At 39.5% G+C, this 18,831-nt stretch overlaps 1 protein-coding gene across 3 annotated transcripts in view; it reads left to right on the forward strand.

Annotated features, from left to right (window-relative positions):
- Window positions 1–18,831, forward strand: part of STAU2 (staufen double-stranded RNA binding protein 2) — a 140,895-nt gene that overhangs the window by 93,947 nt on the left and 28,117 nt on the right. The gene's annotated exons all lie outside the window — the stretch shown is intronic.

The following is an 18,831-nucleotide window of genomic DNA, read 5'->3' on the forward strand; positions in this document are numbered from 1 at the left end:
GGCAGGTCTGGTCCTGGCAGCACTATTGCTGCCCAAAACTGCTCCTGGAGTTTGGGGAACAATTGGGAGTGGGTAGGAATATGATGCCTGTTGTCTTTGTCCATGGAGTTTTCTTGGCAGGGATACTGGAGTGGCTTGCCAGTTCCTGCTCCAGGTGGATCACGTTTAGTCAAAACTCTCCACTATGACCTGTCCATCTAGGGTGGCCCTGCACGGCATAGCTCATAGCTTCTCTGAGTTATTCAAGCCCCTTCGCCACAACAAGGCAGTGATCCATGAAGGCTGGTCACCGAAGAATTGATGCTTTTGAATTATGGTGCTGGAGGAGGCTCTTGAGAGTCCCATGGACTGCAAGAAGATCAGACCTATCCATTCTGAAGGAAATCAGCCCTGAGTGCTCACTGGAAGGACAGATCCTGAAGCTGAGGCTACAATACTTTGGCTACCTCATAAGAAGAGAAGACTCCCTGGAAAAGACCCTGATGTTGGGAAAGATGGAGGGCCCAAGGAGAAGGGGACGACAGAGGATGAGATGGTTGGATAGTGTTCTCGAAGCTACCAGCATGAGTTTGAACAAACTGCGGGAGGCAGTGGAAGACAGGAGTGCCTGGCGTGCTCTGGTCCATGGGGTCACGAAGAGTCGGACACGACTAAATGACTAAACAACAACAGGAATATGATGCACGGGGAGGGCGGGTTGCAGATAGAGGAAGGGGACGAGGGGACAGTTTCCCTCTCTCTTACATAAACCAAGGAGCAACTTAGGATCAAAACTAGAATGTGCTGATTGGGATAATTAAAAATATGTGAGAAGTGATTTTACTGTTCCAGTACTAAAGGTACTGAGTTCAGTATAAGCCTGCTTGCATAAGTTCTTCCTAGGCTCATAGCCTAGGATAAATCAAAATCAGTCCTGACCTCTTTTCCTTTTGCTCAGATGTCGTATTTGCAAATGTAAACATATGCTGTTTAAAAACTGCTGTACCTCAGTCCTTACAACATTCTGCCAGACCGCACTCTATTTTTAAAAGCAATGTGTGTAAAAATCTGAATTCCTCATAGCAATACCTTCTTATATTCCCCTACTTTCAGACGTGGATGGCAACAAGTTTGCACATCTTTAGGTTCTCCAGTGGTGCATTAACTAAACAAAAAAGACAACTTTACTTGTTTCGGAAGGCTTTATTAGACAATGAATCTTTGAAGACAGCACACAAAAGATTCTCCTGTGTTTAGACTTTATAATGTAAACAACTAATTTAATGCATCACTAATGATACACAATAGATGCCATCTTACAACATGAATGTGAACAAGAAACTGATGTAATCTGAGAGATATTTCAAAGTAATTAATTTGGGAATAGGAAAAGCACTTCTATTGTGTAAACTTTCCTCCCCCTTTTTGAAAAAGAAGACAGTTAGAAAACTGTGATAGTTGTACATCTACTAAATAAAGTTAACAAGCCATCAAAGCAACTGATTTCTTAAAAATAAACTACACCCTTTGGGGGGGGCAGGGAAGCCTGCCATGACACTATTGTGGAGGGGTATATTTCTTAAAATCCACTCCTCTTTTCAATTTTTATTAGGAAATGAAGAAATTGTTTTTATCGACATAGCTTTCTCCCAAATTAAACATCATTTTAAATAACATCTTGGTTCACAGGGATGCTTGTCAACCTTTTATACATATTTATTTACCCGTTTTTGTTTTGTTTGTATTTGAAAACTACCTTTTCTTTTCCTTTTAGCACTTTGATACTTTCCTGTGCCCTTAAATTTAGACACTAAATGTCTTGTTCTTGTATATATTTACCTTCCTTTCAACGCTTGTAGCAGTCTTTAGTTCACTTACCTCTCAGTGCATGTTCAAAAACATGGACATGTTCAGTCCCAATTTTCTCGTTATTTATTTCCCCGTTTCTTGTTTAAATTCCCAAATATTTTCAATTTACACCCTAAACCCACAGAAGCTACAAATCCCTGGCTTAGCTGAAGAGAAAAAATGGTTTGCTCTCATTCCTCTCAGCTTCCCCATACTTTGTGGCTGTTCACGTTCCACTCTGTGTATTGGTCGTATTCCATCTATTTGTGCTTGTGCAATGCCATCAACTGAGAAATAATTAAACTGCACGTGCTCAGCCCCAGGGTTTTTTCTTCTAGTTTTGGGGAGATTTAGGCCTTTTCCCTTTCAAAAACACCCCAAGATTTTCTTGCTTTTTTTCTTTTTGAGGTACCTCCTCTTCTTCCTCCAGTTGTAGGGACCCACTGTTCCTGTCTTCCTTGACCCATTATGGCACCTACTCAATTCTGCAAACAGCATACGCACATACAGCCTATGAGAGGAGTTAACTATGTAGTTGGAGAGAATTAATCTTTGTAAGCTTCTTCAAAAATGTAGTATGTATGTATGTATGTATGTATGTATGTATGTTTCAGAATATAAACTGCTTTGCATTGCGAGAATATCTGAGCAGTATACAGTATATAAAACGTAATACAGAACATAAAGCATTATTAAAACATATAAACCCAAAATAATTAAGAACTATGGAAATAGTATAGCTGTCTTGGAGAAAAGAAAAGGGTAGCCATTTTGGTCACTGCTGTCAAATGTCCAGTTTATCTCCAGTTTGCTGACTACTGTAAATTTTATAAGGGATATTAATGCTATGGATGCTTGACTAAGAAGATTGAGGATACCATAATGAGTCTTTTTGGAGAGCATTTATTACTTCAACTGAATAAGGAACATCGCCAGTTAGGCTCTGTATACTGAAGCTACACCAGAACAAAGAAGCGATTGAAGAAGTCAAAATGCCTTTACAGAATATAGTGACAGAGTATATATGGAGGGCATTAGAAATCACAGTAGGATAATGTCATATTGCTATTTTTACTGTTTCTGTGTTATATGTGGTGTTAAATGTATCTTCCACGCTAGTCACTTTAGAGAGTTAGGCTAACGCTCTCGCTCTCGCTCTCTTTGCCATTCTTCCTCCACATAGTATTGCATTACAACTATTAAGTGATATTTGTAAGAGTAAAATAGTCCTTAAGATTGAAAGACAATGTTTATTAAACTGTGACATTCATGAGCATTTTGCCCAAACACACAGCTTCCTTGGCGGTGTAATATCCTGGCTTGTTCTGAGCTGATAACCATTGTTCCTGGGTTGGAAGAAATGAGAATCTATAGTTCATTGTGGTTTTATTGTGGTTTATGCAAAGGGAGAAGTGAAGGGACTTCATGTACAGCAAATGCCTCTTGCATATCTCAGCTTAATAAACCAAAATATGAAATCAGGCTACTCAGTATTTGATAGTGGATGTCAGAGGATTTACATACTTTGGGGTTTTGCATCAGGAATTTGGGAGAGGGCTTTTTTTCTGGCATAGAAGTCTGGTCACTGACAACTCACTGGCTTTGTAGTTATTACGTCCACATACTCCAGAATCTAACAAGAAAGGGAAGTGTTGTTTTAAAATCTGAGTTAGACTGCAAAAGTGAGCTGAGATTTGAGCGAGAGTACGTTATGTTTCAAGGACTTTGAAAAGAGTACACTTAGAGTTTGATCCAGCTGCTCATATTGATAGATCATCATCATTAATCCTGGGGTGTGAATTGCTGCTTTAGTCGCATCCAAGAGCTTTCACATACCCTGCTGGATTTTGGACTATTTTTCCTTTGAAGAGCAGAGCCCCGTGTCATAGCGTGAGCTGCTTTTGAAACATGTCTGGTTTCAGAAATTGTTTGTCACATATGGAAATCTGCAGTTTAAGAAACAGAAGTTCTCTGTCACCGTTCTTTATATCCTACCCTAAGTGTTAACAATGTGTTTATACCACATCTTTGAAGTCTGCATCAGTGGATGGCTGTAAGATTCAGTTTTATAAGCTGATGGTTTTATATACAAGATTCTAGCCTTGAGAGTTTGTAATTATGTCCTTGTTGGCCTGACCCATCTGCATAATGTGTTGCACCCACATTAAGTCTATAAAACACAGGTTATTTGCTTCAAAACATTTCAATTGAGGTGCATAGGAGCTTAATCGAGGAAATGTGCTGTGCGTCAAAAGAATATATTTCCTGATGTACTGGTGATATTTTCTGTTGTTTGCTGTATGTCTTGCAAGCATCTTCAACAAATAATAATAATGAGCCCTACACAAGAAGTGTTCCAATGAAATTAATTTATTTGCAGCTCTTAATGCTCTGAAAGAAGGAAAGAAAAACTTTTTTAACAGCAGTCACCACAGACATGTTATATATTTACTTTTACACACTACTTTTCATTTATAGATTTACACAAATATACACAAACCCATAAAAATCAATAAATGGAAATAGTTAAAACATCCAAATAATAATAATTTAAACGTCTACAGAACTACTCTGTGATACTCATAAAAGTGCCTTTTTGTTTGTTACAGCCTATGGGAACTCTTTGTGTGTTTGTGTCTAGTTATCATGTTTCATTAAAAATAGAATATGAGGGGAGATTTGTGTTTGATGGGTATCTCTGTTTGATTGTGTAATCCTCTGTTCTGGTAATTCAAGTTAAAGTGCAGGTGGCACATAAAGCTCACTGATGATAGAGATAGTATTTAAACAAGTCTTTGCACTGAGGTAACATGCCATAAGTTTTTAAACCAAGGGTGACAGGAGCTACTGCTGCACTTTCATGTTATCCAGCAGTGTGGAAGAAATTTTGATGTACAGCTGGAATGATCAAACTAAACTAATTTTGCTTTCTAGCTCCGCTTGACACGACACTCAGAGGCACTTGGAAATTATTAAACTCTACAGTGTGCTTGGTGGATTTAACTTCCTCAGGAAGATTCTTTCTGAAGCTATGATATGAAAGGCATTAGATTCTGAAACCAGTTAGCAGCATTTGAGACTCTTCATCTATGTGCTTTAAATTCTTATATTTGATTTGCAAATTACACTTCTTTGTGTCTTAGCTCTGGCAGGCAAACCAGCTATTATGGACATTTAAAAAAAATATTTTCACTTCTGAATACTTCACCATACAGAAAAATCTCTCTGAACTAGAGAACTAGATGCCAGGGAAAAGAGGTTTGGCCTAACCTTCTCTCACACATCTAGAGTTCTGTGTGCAGGAGATTATTTTCGGAGGCTTTCAGCCACTCGAGTCCCCACCTGCATTTTGAAGCAGTACATACCATCACAGGCTTAACTCAGTAAGATCCAGGTTCACAGTAATAGTATGGGTGTATACTATGCTTGTCTCTCCCAGTACAGGTCATCGAAATAGATGCCTTAAACCTGTAGCAGGGAACCTCCATCCCATAGGCTACAGGCCTAGCATGGATGCTAATTTGGCCCATAAGGCTGTTTTTCCCAAACCATGCTCACTTGCCCCATGTCTACTTGTGTGGGACAAGTAAAGACAGCGGTAAAGCAATAGTCAGGAGCCTCAAAGTGCCCTAATTATTGCTCATTAGCAAGCAGGACTTTCTGTAAGTGCTGATCAGCTGATTGGCACTGCCAGCAAGCTCTGCTGGGATCATCTGCAACTACTTAGTGCAGCTGATCCCTGATCCAAGCAGGGCTTGCTGTCAGTGCTGATCTGCTGACTGGAATTTACAGCAAGCCCTGCGAGGATCGACTTTAAAGTTGGGTCACCTGACACCACGGTCACCTGTCAAAATGGCCCATGGGTGCTGGGGATCCATCCATTCATACTAGACTAGCATTCATATTTAGACTAGCAGCGCCACAGAGTTATGTCATAAATGAAAAGCTTTGCAATGACTTCTTGTCCAGAGGAATAGCAAGCTGATATTAAAGGCTGCACATTAGTCCTCTGTGGCGTCCACATTGTATTTGCTCTCATTAGTGATCAGATGTAAAATATTAACAAATTCCTTTTCTCTTTGTGGAATCTGGTGGCTTATAAAAGGACTAGACTGAGCAGGAGGATGTCGTGGGAGGCAGGCCTTCTTGGGTATGATTGAGAAACCTGTTGAGAAAATAGGCAACTATTGACAGGTCTGATTCATGACTGAGTGACTCTTCTGCTAGTCTTCACATGATCCCCACAGAGAGAAAGCTTTGACCACCTGCTAAACAAGGTCTGTTTGAAGTTTCTTTTTAACATTTCCAAGACGTTAATTCAGCAGGACAGCTCCACTGGGGTTCTCAGTGTCACCAAATCAGCAGCTGTTGAGGTCCATTCACTTCAGCATGAAATGTTTATATAAGGGCTTCTTCCCCCACCCCAAAAAAATTATTTTATTTGTGACAACAGCAAAATAAATAGGAATGTGAAGTTTGCATTATTCAGCTTCTACATGTGTGAAAAGTGGTTCAGAATAACATTATGTTGGTGGTTATACTGTGGGTATTTACTCTCTCAAAATAGACTGAAAAGCAATTGAATGGTCTCTCATTTGTTGTTACTAGCTGTTTTTGTTGTTGGTTTTATTCTGTTGACAACATTACTTACCCCACAGTAGAGGAGAACAAGTAGGTATAAAATGAAGCACTTTAAACATTTAATTAAGGACTGTTATATTGAGAGTGAAGAAACTCTAACTTCAATGCTCTTTTTATGATCTAGTTTATCAATAAAATACTGTTTGGGGAGAGACTAGGACAACACATCTGTGTGCTCAAAGCCTTTGATATTTAAGTGCTTTTATTTGTTAGATATACTGTCGGTTGTAAATAGGAACTCTATCCTTCTGAATCAGGAGACTTGTTTTTAACCCTGGGTAATATAACCACATATAAATATTCCTGGCCCAAACTATTTTCTTTTCTCTTTATCAATCTTGTTAAGTCTTAAGTGTATTTTTACAAGTTCATTAATGCGTTCCATTCTTTCTTATGTGTTTTTCCTCCCCAGTATTATCAGATTTCATTATATGGGAAAAATTATCAGCTCAACCCATTATACAGCAAAGCAGTATTAAGTCTGTCTGGAATTTGCTGCTCTTTCAGTTTATAGGGACAATATTGTGTAAATCAGGCTCTCCAGTTTCAGTGGGAGGCACAGGGTTGAACAGCATCCATTTGTCAAGTTGATTGCTCCTCAGTGAGGCTGCCTTTGCTTGTCTTTGAACAGGAGTGAAATCCTATGTGAAGCTCCCTTTCTGTCATTTACACTAACATCCATCCTCTTAAACCAAGGCCTCCGAGAAAAAACAAAGTGTTGGCACAATATAATCAGTCACTCAAGTTGTCTGTCATCTGTTTTCTTAAAGGAAATGACTTTTAAGTTAGTGGAGCAGAAAATTGTGGAAAATTGGGAATAGGGTTGCAGTAAGTGGAGGAGGAATTTAAAACTAAATAGAAGATACCCTGTCCAATTCTATTTTTTCAGTATCCATTCCTAGAGTTCTATTCATAGATAATATTAATTCAACTCCTTGTTCACCTTGAAATCCTTAGTGTTCTAGGCAATGTTGCATGCCAGATACTAAATGTTTTATTTTTCAGATTTTATTTCAAAGAGTTAAAGATTAGCTGTTGCAGCTTCATATTGTGAAATTTCTCTCTCTCTCTCTCTCTCTCTCACACACACACACACACACACACAGAGAGAGAGAGAGAGAGAGCGCAAGTTTAATCCTGGCCATGAATACTTTTTGCTTATTCAGAAAATTAGTTTAAAGGGTGCTACATTTTAAACTTTACAGGGTAGGTCTGCAAATTATTGTCTGAAGGCAATAGCTTGATATGCAGCCCACTTATAAAATTTGTGGGAGTTAAGGCAGGAATGCAAGGTTTTGCTTTTTTTTCTTTAAAAAAACATTTTATAAAGGAGCATTCAACCTGCAAGCATGGGTAGTGCATGGGAAAGTGAGAATGACTATTCTCAAAGCAAGGTTTGGAGAAATCGCCTGTCAGTTTCACTCCTGGCCAACCAATGTGGCTGAAGACTTACTAGCTTTTTGGAGGGAGGATGAAGCAGGCAAGGGGCTTCACTATATTTTGAATTTCTAGTCTAATTTGGGCACAGTTAGGGAGCCGGTTGTATTGTTCCTCATGAGTGATACATATCACGAGCAGTATCCTGTATCTATCCATACAACTACATGCAGATACATTTTAAAATTATTAATGTGTATACAGGTAGTACTTCCCTGTCCACCTGCTCCTAGACCTACATGACATCTAAACATTTTAGTTTAAAAGATTTATATCCTATCTTTCAGCTACAGCAGCCCTCAGGATGGCTTACAACAGAGATTGAAAACAAATTCATACATACATAATGAAGGCTGCATTTAGTCTAAGAAATTCATGCATACATGGGTCACTTTTTCCATGTGCGCATTTGTGCACATATGAGTGGTTTCAATTTTATGCCTTTGAAATCTGTCTTGATGTTTCCCACCCACGATGGGTTTTGCTTGGTGGAATATATTTTTGCTATACCTTGTCCCCTTAATTAGTACTTCCCCGTCCATCCTATTTTGTGAAAATTTGAGGTCCATTTTGGTCAAGCTTATGGTACTTGTGTACTTTCCGGGGCAATTTTTATTTTTAATATAGCTGTTTAGTGCAAGAGCACATTTGCAAAAAAGCTTGTTCAGGACTTTATCTTTCCTGACACTGTCCCTATGAGTCTGGGTTAGTCATCTGTACTTGCCATTGACAACATGCCCTTCCTTCCATTTCTTCTACATGTTGTTGTCATAGTGGATGCTTTTTGCTCACCACTGAGCTTTTTGTTCTGTCACATCAGCCTTTTAAGGTGTTACCCATTTTCCTCTCTCATTCGAATTGCTTGTGATTCTTCAGGATCCCATCACACACTCCTTCCCCCACTAGTATAACCAGATAATTCTACTGGTCATTTCCTTTAGTATACTGAAATTAGCTTTCCTAGAATCTAAGGTAATTCATAGTATTCATAGAATCATAGAGTTGGAAGGGACCTCGAGGGTCATCTAGTCCAACCCCCTGCAATGCAGGAATCTTTTACCCGACTGAGCTGTCTTTGGTTTTTCCATTGGCAGAGCAAGATGGTTGGGTTGGGCTTAATGCAGAGTCACTTTCCCTCAGAGTTCCAGTTTTTTAATCTACTCTGTCTCCATTGGGTTGATATCAAGTCTCTCCATTCTTGTCTCCCATCTTCTGAAGGAGGAAGTTATCATTAAGGTGTGTAATAATATTGTTGGGAAATCATGCTTAGTGTAGTTTGCCTTCCAGCAGATGTGAGATGTGAAATCCTACATTACTGCTAAATCTTGTTTCCTGAAACATCTGCAATTTATTTCAGGAAAGCATCATCCACTTCCTCACCTTGGCTTGGCAGTCTATAGTAGACTTGAGCTTCAATGTTATTTTTATTTATCCATTTATTTTTACCCTGATGTTCTCCCCAGGGCTACTGTGTTTACTTTCTTGAATTTTTGCAGATGTATGCATTTGTGACATATAATGCTATTCCCCTTCCCTTTCTATTTATTCTTTTTGAACAAATTATATCCTTTAGTTGCTACACTTCAGTTATGATAATCATCTCACCAGGTCTCAGTTATACTAATCACATCATAGTTACTTGCCTTTATTAGGAATTAAAGTTAATCTTGTTTATTTTCCACGACTCTTTTAATATATAAATGTCAAAAGCCACACATATTACATTCCAGTGTCTCTTCTCCTATTTTATTGTGGGATTTACTAGACACCACCCATAACTCCCACAGTTTCTCCTGTAGCCCCCAAATCCGTATCTTCAGTACTTTACCAGTCAGTCATCTCCATCCTCTATAGTAGAGGTTTTCAACCTTCTTGAATCCAAGGCTACAACTACCAACTACATTCTTTCTGTGGCACCCCTGTGGGACTCAGGAGCCCAGTTATGTCACCCCTTGTCTGCAGAGCTGGCAGCCTCTGACCCTTTTTTTAACACCTTCCCTATTGGAGTGTTCCCTCAGCCTCCTCAATTCTCCTCTCTCCTTGTGTGTCCTCTAGGCAGCTGTCACCCCTGGTCTCTGAGCTGCCCCTGCCCCAAAGAGAGGTGCTTTCTTTACGCCAAGAGCCTGGGAAGAGGATGTCCCCAGTCTTAGTGACCCGACAGAGACTGGCCAGAGGTGAAGGTGAGGCCAGCACCTTATTCACCTTGGTAGGTAGCAGCAGGCACAGCCAGGCCTACATGAAGGGAAGGCTCCTCTTCGGCGCCAGACACTCAGCTCCGAGGCAGGCCTTGCACACACATCGCCTGCCTGCCTGCCTGGCCTCCCACTTTTCCACCCACTCCCAACAGCAAGGGCTGGCGGACTGGCTGGCTGGCCTCCCTCACCCACTTGCTTGCTTACTCTGATGCCGCCTGAGCTCCTGGCAACCAGCACCCCCTGGCCAGCCCCGGAGGCACCATTTGCCTGGGAAGCTTGTCACCAGGGTTGCTGCAACAAACAGCCATGCAAGGCTTGGGGAGGCAGAGACACAAGAGGGCACCAGAGGAGGCAGAGAAGGAAAGAGGGACAGAGGCCAGTGTTGTCCATGGCACCCCGACTATCCTTCAGGGCACCCCATGGTGCCACGTCACACTGGTTGAAAACCACTGCCCTATAGGGTTTTGTTTAAGTTGATATGTTTAACTTATTTCTTCCAAACACATTTCCCCAGTTGTTTAAAGTGCACCCCATCTCCTGCTTGAGGGAGCTTTGTTAAGGAAGGTTAGACTATAGCCCCATAAGCCAAACCTCTCTTATCTACACAATATGTGTAGCCAGTCATTTGCTAGAAGTATTCTTCTCTCCCCTTTTCTAGTTCTGTTACTTTTACAGGAAGAATTTATAGGAATGCCACCTAGATTTGATGCAATCATAGTTGCGCCTGGCGATGTCATCTGTTTCCAGATGAATGTGCGAGAAGAGATAAGTCTTGGCAGTCTGTCCATTATACCTTGGATCTGCACAACATAATTCATGAATTATGCCACATAGTTGCCACACAGCTAACTCCGTAACTCTCTGTAGGGAAATCCCAAACTACCACCCTTCTTCTCTATCTGCAGTTGGTATCTCATCCTAGTTTTGTCTTTGCAGAGATGCTCAGTGTATCCAACAAGTTGAATACATTCATATTATTTTTTTATGCTCCATAATCCTTTAAATAGCATCTTTACACTTTTTGACTAATAAAAATTGCTTCACTTTACTTAAGTGATAGGATTTTGTAGGCAGGAAGATCTGATGGCATTTTTAAAGTGTATCACTTAAGGTAATATATCTTTTAACCTCTCAGAAATAATCATTGTAAATTCCATTGTTCCTTTTTTAGTCTAAATCAGTTGTTAGAGATTGTGATCTAAAAGAAAAATACTGGTAATTTTTTCTCTGCTTTTTTTTCTTCTTAAACTGTTCCATGAACATGTGGAATTTGTGAACGTCAGAGAGGCCCTTTAGATCAATCTTGATTAGTTTATTTTTCTTAGTAAAGATTTTGATAGCCGGGTAAAGCGTTTGCTTGGAAGAGCATTCCTTATTCCTCTGGAAAGATGAAATATTGTTAAAGCCTATTCTCCACTAAAATAGTGAGAAACTATTTAGGTAACTGAATTTTTGATGGAGCGAAGGCTTAGATTGAACGTTGAGTATTCAATTGCCCTTTTCCTCATAATTCTTCTTCCTTTAACCTCAATGGTGAATTTTAAAGTTATGGCTTAATTGCCTACCCTCATTTTAGCCATTAGAATTCTGCCCTAAAGCAATTTATTATGGCTTTATATCCCTGAAGCAGCAAGACGATAATACTGTATTCTCCAGTAAAGAAGCATCTTTACAAGATTAATGTTAACATATTTCTTACACACAGATTGTCAGCTTTAATACCTGTGTTACAGTCTGGATTATAAGAAGAGCCCAGTTACTATGTAGTAGATTCTAGAATGGTGCATATTCTAAACTGCTTATCTGAAAAGTGTATCTTCCACTTTTTCTGTATAATTTTCAGGTAATATGTATAATATGGTATCTGGGCAGGAAAGGTAGAAAAGAATAATCACCTTATTACATCCTTTAATAATCACAGTGCTGTGCTAGTGTTGAGTTCTGGGCCATGTACTGAGAAGCTGCAGGGACTGTTCAAATCCCTGCATATCTACATGGGACATTAGCAACTCGACAATGGCTGAAGGCACTTAAAAAAATGGTCTAGCTGTCTAGCATATTTCAAAATGCTTGACTCAAAATTGAAAATGTTTTGAATTTCAAAAATGCTTGAGAGGATCATGAGAGTTTTGCAAGATGTGTGGTTCCTACACACATTTCATTTTATTGTTATCATATTACTTCAGCCATTTTCTGATGGGCTGTCTACACATGGTTTTAAACTGCAGACTCAAAAAAATGTGAAAACAGAACAACTTAGGTAAGACAAAAATGAAGTACTTGCCTGAAATCAAATTAATTGGTCTAAATGTTCCACTAAGATTTTAATTTTTGTTGGTTTCAACTAGAATTTTTGAGGATCCAGTCTGTGTTTTATGTGTTCCAGTGGAGCAGAGTCTGGAGTGTTTCCAGTCCAGGTTTAACCAAAAGCTCCAGACCAGGGCCCTGGAGCAGTTGGAGACATAGATTTCCAGTGGACTTTTCTCATGGTTAATGTGTGTATGAGTTTGTTCTAAATACCGTGTCTCCATCACAATCCTTCATGTTATGATTAAATTTTAGCATACGTGTAACAAAATACTAGGACAAGAGACCCTTGGAGATGTCAGTATAGTGCCTGTTTGTTGCTGAGGAATGTTTACAAATTAATTTAAAATAGATGCAACAATGTTGAAGCCATCACATCATGGATACCGTGTCTGATTTTCAGCGAAGTGAGCAAGATTGATGGAAAAGTTCAAATGCTGGCTCTTTGATAGATTTGGGCTTCAGTTGCAAAACAAGGTTACTATATTCTTAAGAGCTTTTGCTGTGAAATTTAAATGACTAAATAAACAAATTGTTGTTATTAACACAAGTCAAACAGCCCTTTTTATAAAAAGAGAAGCAAAGCTAGTGCATATGTCCGCATTTTTTGAGGGAAGGCCTTCAGGGAAGATCTCAAAGGATGTGAGAGCTCACAGAGTGAAGGAGGACTAATTTTCAAACTCAGGCTTTTAAATCATGCTCACCCTCTGCTGGACTTGCTCCAGGGTATCAGTGCGCTTTTTAAAATGTTGCACCCCGGACTGGACACGTTATTCCAGATGCAACCTGATCAGTGCAGAACAGATGAGCAAATGGAACTCTTACAGTATTACTTAATTTCAGTATGTATGTATTTCGAGAAAGTGCATTTAGACATTTGCTGCTATGAGCAAAAATTTGATGGCTGCCAAAGAACTCAGATCCTTTTGTGAAAATGTGTTGCCTTTGAGACTATTCGCCTATATTACACAGAAAAAAGGCTGTTTTGCCATTATGTATGATTGATTCCACCCCAAAACATGTTCATTGTACTTCTTTTAAGAGTAAAAAGTGGGTGAGCACCTAAAAATATAAGATATGAAAGGGCCTCTAATCTAATACCTAACAGGCAGGTGTCAGTATTATGAAAAAGCTTTTCATCATTGTGAATTTTCATGATGAGGTGTTGATTTCATGGGGAACTTGAGTTTGAAGGTCAGAAATAAAGCAAGTTGGCAAGGCATTGTAAGGAACTTGATGCTGCACCTATTTTGCAGTTATGCTGCTGGCTTCTTTCTCCATGATTCTCAATGAATACTAAGTTCATTAAAGGGGAAACAACATGAAAAGTGTATTGTGGCTGCAAGACTCTCTTTAGCCATTTTCTCTTTTATTTGAGTTAGATCTTTTTTAGGCCGTGCAGGAGAAAGGAGCTGATGGAGACAAGGAAATAGAGTCTTCATTACTCCTGCCTCTAATTCCTTCCTGTAAATTTCCAGCTACCTCATTGCTTCTCTTGCCAATTTAGTGAGTAGATAAAATTTCCTATGTGTGTGTAAGTGATTTTCTTTTCCCTTGTAAATGATGTGAAGCTACTATCAAATGTTATCTTTGGTGCTGACGCAAGGAAATTAAGAGAGGTATTATCGTTCTGCTCAGTGTTCTTCTCAGAGAAAACTGCTGGTTAGGTCAATTTACTTGGCTCGATACCCTGCTTTAATCTTAACCTGGGGCGTACTTCAAATACACAGCAGCTGGCTCAAACGTCTTCATGCATGATTGCATGTTAATTTCTCTTCGTTGAGAGGTGGGAATCCAGCAAAAATGTCTCTGTTGAATGAAAACGTTATGGTGCTCCTAACGGGTGAATAAGCACTCTCATGTGATAAAATAAACCTGGAATCGCCACCTGAACTTTCAGGGGCCTGATTCCTCCAGGGCGTAAGACTTCAGTGGAATTACATCACGGGTAAATTTGTCCCAACAATTTTAAGTCTAGGAATGTGGCAAGAACAAAGCACTGCATTCTCTTCTGCTTCTTTCCCAGCTTTGAGGGCTCTGCTCAGAAGGAAACGTGCATAGCTTTCCAGCAAAAACAGGAATTAGGAGGCTTGAGTATGTGACGGTTGAGAACCAGATTTACCTATCTGTATAAAAATTGATCTGTGTTCAGGCCCGCAAGGAGCAGTATTTGCCTGGAGTTGTTGTATTACAGCCGTCATCCAGATTGTGCATATGGATCTGAACCTGTGTTCAAGTTGATCATGTGCTAGCCCTTAGTACAATTAATGTTTGATTCTGCTTTGCAGCTCATGTGATAATATCACCCTTGTAATCAAACTTTGAATTGAGTCACATAACTGTGCAAAGTGACATCAAGAGCATGGCTATAATGCCACCTTCATAAATATATGGTTAGCTTTCCTTTCCAAGTTTTTGCTGTTCCCCTGTCTTCCCAAACTGAAAGTGTCCTATTTAAGCACAACATCCTGACAAAGAATAGGTCATATTTCTGTTGTAGTATTGAGGCATGGTATTCCCAGGCAGGCAAAGCTGGGAAGCATGGAGGCAGGCAGGAGGTAGAGAAATTCTACTATAAGTGACAGGTTGCTAACACTAAGAAGCCACAAATGAGACAAAATGCATACAGGGTGGAGAGACTTTAGGATGGATGCAATTAATAAGTTCAGCTGAGTTGTTGTTACACATGAGTCAATGCAACATGCACTTAGCCTCAAATTGTGTGTATCTTCCCTGTACTAATGGGGAGGGGGTGGTTAATTTTGTCCCAGCAAATAAAATGCAAGAACTGTGAAACCAAGCACGCATATCCCAAAGAGAAGCTCACAGGGCAAGCCAGCAAATTCTGACTCCACAAAATGATGATAACTATGTAGGCTGGGTGCCTACAAATAACTCACTAGGCTCGCCCTCCTCCAGGCTAGATGTTGGTAGATTTAGCAAAATGTCATAGAAGCAAAATAAAATATGTTGAAAAGATGAAGAGCTGCCCATCTAATATTTATACTGTTATCTTCCATAACTTTGTTTTAAGGAGAGATGCTGCCATTAATTAAGTTGTGTGTGTGTGTGTGTGTGTGTGTGTGTGTGTGTGTAGCAAAACTGGTAAATCATTTCTAGAAGGACAGCACGGTATAATAGGGACTGATCCGGTAAGGTGCTGGATCCATTTGGTACCTAATGAACCCCACTGACTGGGTGCTGAGAACTCCCAGCACTTGACAGAATCAATTGCCTAATGAGCAGTCTGTATTCTGTTGGCTTCCTCATAAATCAAGTGTCGCTGCTTTTAAATCATTTGTGCCCTTTTTGTCTAAATTTATTAGGGTAGACAAACTTTCTTTGAGTTACTCATTATTGTTGCGCCCCGCCACAACATACAAAGAGCAAAGCTGTCATGTCAGAGGGGTTTGTGAATCAGAACTGTAGGGCATGTCATTGTCACATTGGTTTTTTCTGCTATGCTTCAAAAGAGTTTGCCAGAGTTCCCCATTAACTGTCCTTATTTTTGGACAGAAACCTGACTGTCACTTCTACTTAACTGCACCCATTCCTAACCTCTAATGATGTGCACGCTTTGTTTTGGGGATATGCATTGTGTCGAAAAGCATTTTAACAAGATATAAAGTGTTGGTGTGTTTATTATAACAAAATCTGGAATTTAACCCTGTTTCCAGCAGACTCGTTGGTAACAGTCATACAGCTCTCCTGATGGTAATATGTTCATATTCTCATTCTCCCTTTCTCCCATTCCCTCACTCTCTCACATACACACAACCTTATGAGTTCATCATTTTAAAAGTTTAAATGTTTTAATAGATATTCCTGTATGAGTCATCCTTTCATCTTCATTGGATTTAAATAATGAAGATGTACTTCTCAAATGTTTAAAAAGTCTTTTTTACGTACGTAAGCCTCCTTTGTTCTTGAAAGATAACACAAATGAGTCCTAGACTTTATTTTAGGTCTTAAGTCAGTCTTGCAGCTGAATGCAGGCAGCATTTTCTCCTTAGCTTAAAGGCCTAACCATTGAAAGAGAAGTTACTCTTACTTCAGCTTTTTCAAAGAAGGAGAGAAGAAAAACGTGGTGGTGGGAGGACAAAGAAACCCAATTTCCAATTAGGAAAGGAGCTGTTTCTGGTTGTCTGAGGTGTCTGTTTGACGAGCAGTCATGCAGAAGTAGTACAGTGTGTAAGCCCCTACTGTACATAGAAGTAGTCATGATCCAAACTGTGGGATAAGTAATTAAAATAATTAGAAATAAAGAAGCTTTGTCAGGGTACACGTTCTTTTTAACAAGGCAACTAAGGCCAAATATTCAAAGCATTTTTTTAAAAAAGTTGGGAAGTTTTAAAGAAAATCAGGTGAAACATGTTGCTGGTTTTTTTAAAAAAATCAGAATTCAAATTCACAAACTTATTTATATTTGAACATACCTGGGTTTTCCTTTCTGTGTTGATCTATATGCATGCCTGACAAAGGCACACATGGGACAAATATGCACTGTTCAATCTTCTCAGCTGACATTTTGCTCTGAATGTGTGGGTGCCTTTACCCTAAGTTGTATGAGACAGACAGTCTATCTTGGGCAGTATTGACTAGTCTAACTAGCTTTCTTTATTCTGAGGCAGAGGCATTCCCAGCTCTACTACTCAATATCCTTTGATAGTGGTAGGGGTTGACTCTGGGATGCAAAGTAGGTGCTTTTATTACAAAGCTGTGAGCCTTACCTCACAGTTTCTGCAGTTCCAGTTATGTGCTATGGCATCTAATCAGTATAAGAGCCTGCAATCAGGATTTTGCTTGTAATGGGTACAGGGCAAGGTTCCGTTCAGCTTGATGTCCTGTGACTTTTATTCATTGACTGTATTGATGGAAAAACACCAAGCAGAGTCATTTATTAGACATACTTTTAAAAAGGGAATCTTGAGGGGAGATATTGAGTCTGATTGCCTCATGTCAAACATGTCATGGATATAACTCTAGAAAACCTGATTCAAGGCAGCCAAATATAAAATACTAAGCCACACTTAAAATCTGCAGTAATTTTGGAAATATAAAATAGTTCAGGAAGGGGATCGGATAAACCAAACTAAATGAATAAATTTAAAGTAGCTCCCAAGGCTAACTGCAGTGGTACTTTAACTTGAGGTTTGTGGTCTGATCAGGTTTCAGAGGCCACAAGTGACTTCTGCACATTTGTTGGTATTGGAAAACCAGAGTTTCTTAATTTCTCAGCTTGTATACAAAGCTTTTCCAGCATTCAGACCAAGTTTCATGCAGAAATTCCTATGACAGATATACAGCAAATACAGTTGTACCTTGGTTTTCAAACAGCTTAGTTCTCAAACGTTTTGACTTCCTAACGCCTCAAACCCGGAAGTCTGACGGAGCTTCCGATTGGCTGCAGGAGCTTCCTGCAGCCAATCAGAAGCCATGCTTTGGTTTTCAAATGTTTTGGAAGTTGAATATACTTCTGGAACAGATTCCGTTCAACTTCCAAGGTACAACTGTACTAACATCTTGAGGAAAGCAAAGTTTTTCCCCCTTCAGATTATTAATATATTTATTTATAAAATTTGTATACCACCCTATATGTGCAGGTTTCAGGCAATTTACAGGTTAAAATCAGAATATAAAACCACTAATTACATAATTGGAAATGGATGTATGGAAGTGAGAGCTGGACCATAAAGAAGGCTGATCGCCGAAGAATTGATGCTTTTGAATTATGGTGCTGGAGGAGACTCTTGAGAGTTCCATGGACTGCAAGAAGATCAAACCTATCCATTCTGAAGGAAATCAGCCCTGAGTTCTCACTGGAAGGACAGATCCTGAAGCTGAGGCTCCAATACTTTGGCCACCTCATGAGAAGAGAAGACTCCCTGGAAAAGACCCTGATGTTGGTGAGGGCACAAGGAGAAGGGGACGACAGAGGACGAGATGGGTGGACAGTGTTCTCGAAGCTACCAACATGAGTTTGACCAAGCTGTGGAAGGCAGTGGAAGACAGGAGTTCCTGGCGTGCTCTGGTCCATGGGGTCACGAAGAGTCGGGCATGACTAAACGACTAAACAACAACAATTGCATAATCAAAAACAAAAACAACCCAATACCCCCCCCCCATTTTCTGACCAATAATATCAGGCATCTTGAAACCTTTATTTACCAAGAATGTAGGTAGCTGTCTAGCTTGCTGTTCCATCTTAAAGCTTAGGATATTTTGTGGTGAGGTGGGGGGAATCATATGTTAATAACAGCAAACTGTTCACTAAAATATGGGAACCAAATTAAGTTGAGGCTCTACCTAACTAAGGACATGCAAGAGCTTGAATATTTAGAGTGAATTAATCTGTTTACATATTTGATTTTTGACTCTTGATTTCAGGTCAATGGATGACGTTCACTTCTACTTCTATTTTTGG

This window comes from Podarcis liolepis (assembly GCF_965112155.1).
Source record: "Podarcis liolepis genome assembly, chromosome: 8".
Lineage (NCBI taxonomy): Eukaryota > Metazoa > Chordata > Lepidosauria > Squamata > Lacertidae > Podarcis > Podarcis liolepis.